This window comes from Pinus tabuliformis, chromosome 4_2, assembly GCF_031772625.1.
Source record: "Pinus tabuliformis cultivar Carrire ecotype Pingquan chromosome 4_2, CPIR1, whole genome shotgun sequence".
NCBI classification, from domain to species: Eukaryota; Viridiplantae; Streptophyta; class Pinopsida; order Pinales; family Pinaceae; genus Pinus; species Pinus tabuliformis.
In genome coordinates this window covers 879606599-879614105 of record NC_142304.1, presented here as the reverse complement: position 1 = coordinate 879614105, position 7507 = coordinate 879606599, and positions in this window count along the sequence as shown.

Genomic DNA, 7507 nt, shown 5'->3' with positions numbered 1-7507 from the left:
CCAAGCATATGATGTTATCCATAATGCACCACCATTATAACATTTAGGGTACTATAATTTCAACCTGCACCTATGTAGAACATAGTCAACAGAGTTAACCAATACCAGGTCCCGCAAGGAGGCTCGTACCTTCCCCCTAAGGGGAATCGATACTCCTCTAGGAATATGGACATGACATCTGCTCCCTCAAGTCAATATATTAACCAAGGACAAGGAAACCAATATTTTCTTTTCCCAACACAACAACATAACATCCCACCGATGCAAAATAGTGCATGGGTGAATCTAGTGCAACCTTATCTCACTTCACAACAACAATCAAAGAATAAATTGAATTCAATTAATCCTTCCAATGTTGCTAGGAAAAAAACAAAAATAAATCCAAAGGGAAAACCCAAGCGGAGGGGGGGAATAATTAGCAGAAACCCCTAAGGGCACTGGGAAGGGACAATCCCAACCAGAATCAAAACTAGGGAATGACCAACAATAACCCACAGAAACAAGGCAAGAACACAAGTCTTCGGACTAATCATGCATGCACTATCTGTGGGGAATATGGTCATTATACCCACCATTGTCCTCAACTTCTTGACTTAAAAAGGATACAAGGAAATAGGGGGTAAGGCAGTCAACAAGATGCAGTGATGTTGGACCCCTTCCCCCATCAGGGAGTCATTAACACCCAACAAAAAACTCCCCAAACTCATCCATCTAGAGGGAACCTCCATAATACTCCTAATCATGATATTTTCATGACAGGGGAAGATATCCTTTTGCAAACAAGGAATCAAAGTTATGAAGCTCCCCTAGAGCCCAATCCATCCACCCCGACTACAAAAATACCTACATGGCTATTGACCATCCCTCGACCTTTTGTAGAAGCCATGCCTAAAATGGTCAAAGGACCCTTACAACACAAAACACACAACACACAACTTGAAAGAAACTCATAGGTACAACATAGTCAACGACTTGGCACAATAACCATAAGTTATGTCAGTGCTAAAGGTTCTACAAACACGCCCAACCCAGTGGAAAGCCTTACTTTCTTCTCTAAACGCAATCAACCCATATGATTCTTGCCTAACGGTATTTGACTTGGACAAATCTACTCCATGACTACCCTTAGCCGTCACTTTCCAAATCCTTGTCTCAGTCCAAAATATCAACATCCATCATTGCATTGTCGATGAAGGGGCTTCAACATGTATCATATCCAAATCCGTTTGGTAGAAATTAGGATCCCTTGAACTTAAGCCTTCTAATATAACACTCAGAGCATATGATGGACACCCTCCAAACCCCCTCGATTTATACCCTAGAGTGTCAATTAAGTTAGCTGGAAAAATTGTGTTAATAGACATTGAAGTACTAGACACCCAGTTGGATTACAACATCCTACTAGGCCGAAGCTATATGTACGAAATGCTCGCAGTCACCTCATTGGTGTTCAAAATAATAATGTTCCCCCACAATGGAATGATCACTACGACTGATCAACTTACATACTACAAGAAGGAAACCTTAGCCATACCAGATGGAGTATTTCCCTTAGTCTCATCTTCACATGAGGTGATCACTACTTACATTGAGCTCAGCCCAGGCCACTTTAAGCCATCAACTCTCCTAGGAACATTCCTAGGAGACCCTCCGGTAAGACAAGAGCTTGTCCCGAATACCAGAGCATCGGGGTGCATGATGACTTTGTCAAACACCACCCAAAACATGGAACTAGTTCCAGACATCACTCCCCATAAAATTTATAATGTCATTACTTTACCTCTCGTAGTTATGTAAACCCCCTTTTTATTCCCACCACCTAGATTTGTCTCAAACCAAGTCATGGCGACTCTTATATTACCAAATATGGCTCTCGCGATACCAGTTTGGTATGTGGTCCCCATGACCATGTTGGCTTAGACATGACATATTCCTGTAAGAAACCACCCTTAATTGAAACCATCCTACACTTACAACAATAGGGGTCGGAAAAAAGGCTAAACAAAACAGTAAAAAAGGAGAATCCTCAAACTCATCTAGGGCCTTGCAACCCTGTGTGTTATGTGAATGATTTGGGCACCCAACCCACATATGCCCCGAATTAGATGAGTTAAAAACTCTCATGAACGCCACTAAAACATAGGCAACCACAACTCCACCAAAAGGATCAAAAACTGTACCTTTGCATAACAAAGAAATACATACTAGCCATGCGTGCGCTATATGCAAAAAACATGGGAACTATACTCATCATTGTCCTGATATCCCTCGATACCGAGAGACATTAAACACACTCATTCAAACCAACATGAATGAGCCAATAACACCAACCAACCCTCAAATGGACAATAAATGCCAAAACATCTTCTACATTCAAGAAGAGGCAACTTCATGCTCTGAAAAACCTGCCTACAACACACGAAGGAAACATAAGAAGCAACACCCATCCTCTGCTTTACCATGTGCTATATGTGATGAACCTACTCATCTAATGAACCTCTTCCCCGAACTACGGGCACGCTACCAAAACCATCTGCCCACCCAGGTTGCTAAGAAAATCAAACCTAGATGCCAACACCATATATGCACAATCTAAGAGGAAAACCATTATATGAAGATGTGCCGACATCTTCCTAAATTATGAAAAGCGTTGAGTTTCGTATGTAAATTCATGAATGAGAACTCTGATATGTTGGAATGAGATAAAGAATCTATAGAACCTATCCCCCCACCCAATGAAGAAGGACCCCTAGATATCTTATGCATGTTTGAGAAGAAAAGGCGGCCAACAATAGAATTGGGCCCCCATCATTTCACCTCCAATCACCATCACTAGGCCAGATCAAGCCAAAATAAACTCAAAACCACTTGGCAAAGAAAATCACCCATCACATGTGCCCTATGTGATAAAACCAATCATTTGATCAATGAATGTCATGAACTGAGTAGGTTCAACAACATTTTCCACTTAGTGGCCCACATCCCACACAAGCAACTCTCCAATCAAGAAAAAATCACACGATGTTATTGTTGCATATGCTCCCAATTCCACCACACAAGGAATTGTTAATACCTTCCATGATTCCATGCAGTGAGAGCAACACTAAAACCAATCCATACTGGCAGACCACGTCATACCAAGATCGCGACCCAGAGAAGGATACTCCCACAAGATATTTTTTCATGCAACAACAGCGAGGCTTCAACATCCCATACTATTCAAGTCTAATATCCATGTCCTTTTTGGAAGTATTTACATACACAAAGGTTGGCTAGATATTTTAATCAAATCATATTTACACATATACCAAGAAATCAAAATCATATATTTGATCACATCACTAATCAAATCCTAGACTGGCATGCATCCCATATATATAACCATCAAGATACATAAAATATCAACATCAGATACATCTTAAAACAAAAAATGCAGAAATACACCAAAAATTATAGATGCATATAAACACATCATGAGAACCACCATAACTGATCTTGTGTATACATCAAAAAAATATATAAGAGTACAAAAAATCATTGGCCCATGACCAAAAATAATAAGTCATCAAAAATATAGAGAAGCATCCTCATAAATGGGTGCTTTCCGTGTACATACATTATATCATAAAAAGAAAAAAGCGATCAAGTCTAGAGCTCGTGCGGCCCAATATATGCATATGGAGCCAAAATTGGACCAACCGTAGCCATCGCCACAACAATAGAGTGCAAAACTGGTCGGTGTGCCCACTCCAATGAATTCGTTGTCTCAACGACGATATTTTCCAAGCCAACCCATCCATCGACAAGAAACCATCTAGTCAGGGACACGACCTACCCCCAAGTGTCATGGTAACCCCATAACTCCACCTCTGCAGCTGCTAATCGCGCCTCTACATCCTCAACCTGTGCATGCAATCTAGCCTCATCCTCATCTGCCACTACCCCTCTACAGGACCCACCAATACCAAACCACCGCCGCTGCATCAGGCACTATGCATCTCCCCGAGGAATATTCAGTGGCCTTGCTACCCTCAGTCATTGTGGAACAGGGGCAACCCCAAACACCCAAGTAAACAATGCATAGTGTCAAAATCATCGTAAATAAAAAAACCATACATGAAAGCACACATATGTATCCAAATGCAGAAAAAATGTACCTGTTGGTCCCTAGGCAATAGCTTGAGGAAGCCCCATATCCAGATCTCCTCTGAAGTCTACCCCATGATATGGAAACTCCAGAATTAGCTAAGGATTGGAGTTAAATTAATCATCTACCATGGTGCTCCAATAGCGCCCCACCACTCCACCACCAGCGCTTGGCATCACCCCTCCCTAGTGGCGCACACGTCAGTCCCTAGCAGGCCACGTCGATACTACAAGAATAGGGCGAAGCAAAAACCCACTCATAGAGTATGCTGTAAAGAACTCTCCCATAGAAAAAAACTCCTTCGTGTCCCACACCTCACCTGCGACAACATCCCCTCATGCAGTAAACAGGCCCAAACAAAGAAGTGCCTCTCTTGTAGCTATTGTAAAACTGTTAGGTGGGGCCCCGAACACCGGTGGGGAGACATTGACCCCACCAGTTAAACAATCATAGCTAGTGCTGCTCACTCGACTAAGTCCCAAAATGCTGCAATCTTAATGTGGCCCTCATCATAGGGGTTTGGGCCACAGTGACCCTCCCCCTTCGGCTCGACCCAGTGTCAAATATCTAGGTGCCCCGCCGATAGTGGATAGGGTAACACCTCCCCTCGAGGCATCAAACCTATGACAAAGTAGATATCGGTACCGATATTGGTAGGCTGGTTAGCCAGATTCCTATGATGAACTCGTTGCAGGATCCTGCACCATGACAGTCTGGAGACTCACCCAATCTCTCTCCCGCTAGATCATCCTGCCACCCAGGATACGACAAGTCAAACAATAAAACCCCCTAGGTTCTCAAAAAATAAAGGGGCAAAAATCAGTAATATTTCCCCATCACGCACTTGTTTCAAAAACAGGGGCACGGTGCACGTGCTTATTTCCCAAATAGGCACATGGTGCACGTTCCTATTTTCCAAATAGGGGCACGGTTCGCGTGCCTATTTCCCAAACATGCACATGGTGCACATGCTTGTTTTTGAAACAGGTGCACGCCCAGTGCGTGAACCACTAGGTAAGCCACGGTGGACCCCAATGGGGATCGTCGTGTCATTATATCCCTTAGACGCGTGATATGTGCGTCTGAGTAGGCACTTTGTGCGGGGTCACCGTGCAAAACCCCAAGGATTGCGCAACGACACACAACTCTTAATGAGTCGCTCGCGTGATCATCATATGCTACCCTAAAAGGCCATACAAGGGACCCCTGTATTACATACCTAACCTAGAAACCACCAAATTCACAAAGGCTAGGGAACAATCTCTTACTTGTCTCTCTCTGCGCGAATCCCAGGTACTCAGGCTGACTATAACAACAATAAAATCTCCAAGGATGCTCTCTGACCTCCACAGCTCAACAATGCAAATGAGTGATATTTGGGCCCTTTTGCCCTATTTATCGCCATTTTCGCCATCTCTTGAGGTCCATTACAAAATCCTGGTACATCCATTTTGAGCATTGGAAGAGATGCAAGATCAGTACCATGCCATCTTCGTCATGGAACCCTCCATTCCTGTAAATGCAAAAAATCATTTTTTGACTTATCACACACTCAGAAACTCATGTCAGGTACTTCATTATATATGTATGTCTTGAATAATGCTTTCACTTGGGGTATTGATTGTATCCATTGCAGTAACATCACACATGATCCACTTCAACCAACGACCCGTTAATAAAACAACAAAGCAGGTATCATTCTCCACTCAGCATGATGGATTTCCCCAAAGCTTTGCATATCCTGGCATCATTTATCCAAAATTCACCATAAGGTACATCATCTTGGCCATGTTTATCACCATCTCATATTTTCATATGATAAACACCCACGTTGGTCGATAGAACCCCCCTTCATGGCTCCCTTCATATTTGTAGACCCCTCTTCACTCAGAGGAGCCATGAACACATCACTCCGGCCTTGGAACCATCTCACGTACATATCTTTAAGTTTAGCCTCATTATTCTACAATCATTTTTCATATGCCCCATTTCCCGAGCCATCAAGGGTACTGAACAGATGCACTCTTGCATCCTACATTTGACCTATCATTCATCTATATCTCATAACCCATTTGTGTCACATCACCCGCCTTAAAAACCCAACACAAAGACCAACCAATGGGGCCCCCGCCCTCAGTCGATACACCACACCTCTATGCAGGTCACCATCATCATGGGGCACCCATATCCATGGTTGTACATCCAAACCACCCTCATATTCTTTTGGCAAGTGTACAAAGATTTTTTCAAAAAAAAATAAATATCTCATCCACATTTTCTTCTTACAATTCATGACCTACTTCTCGCAACAATCTCTTATCACCTTTGGTCCTAGCTTACATCTCACTAGCAAAACACATCACATTTTTTGCACGCCTATCAAAACCTGCTCACCCCATCCTGGTACTCCCATTGACTCGAGGACCATCACCATTAGTAAACATGTTTTGACCACTGTCATTGGTATATTAAGCTCCAACCTTAGGATAGCTATCCATGTCCTCCAATATCGACAACCTTGCTATCATACCTATCCGACCCAAGTTATTACAACTTGTTCATATCTCACATTGATTTCCTGAGTCACCATGTTGGGTTGTTAACGCTCCTTTTCCTGTTGACGTCAACAAATGTATTCCAGGAAAGAGGTAGTACCTTGGATACTCCCCCCACCAAAGGGGATATCCTTGGGTGGCACAATGGGAACCAATATTTCCCATTGATGTCATCGGTCCCCTTGACATTTGACACCAACTCAACCATTCATGTCAAGGTTGTGCCATATTTAGTTATTGTTACAATTTCATCCATATAGTCAAATACCCTTGCATCACTAAGCACCACATTCAACAATGCTTACATTATGACACAGGGGAGGTGCCCACATTCGAAGACTTATGCATACCACAACACCCTAGTCAACAATGCTTAAACTTGGTTATGCATAAGGGAACCATATTACGCCTATTGGACCAGAAAATTCCCTTGAGGGTGTTAACAATTATCATCATCAAATATCAGCATGTCAACAACCACAATGTTGACTAGACCACCATTGGTATTTTTCCATATTGTAATCATGTCCAATTAGCCATCATAATGAGCATGGGACATGCCTGCCTCATATAGACACATTTTATATTGTCGGTTTTCACCAGAGCATGGTTACCATTGATACACAGTCAATGGGTTTTTCTCTACTCACCTCCGTAACAAGCTATCCTCTCTCTCAAAAATTCGATTAGAATCTCCATCAGAAAAGAAAACGTATTCTACTTTGGCTATACGGTTCCTCCTAACCTCATACATTAGGAGGCAACTGTTAACACCAAAAAATTGACCACTTGTTAGTACAATCCA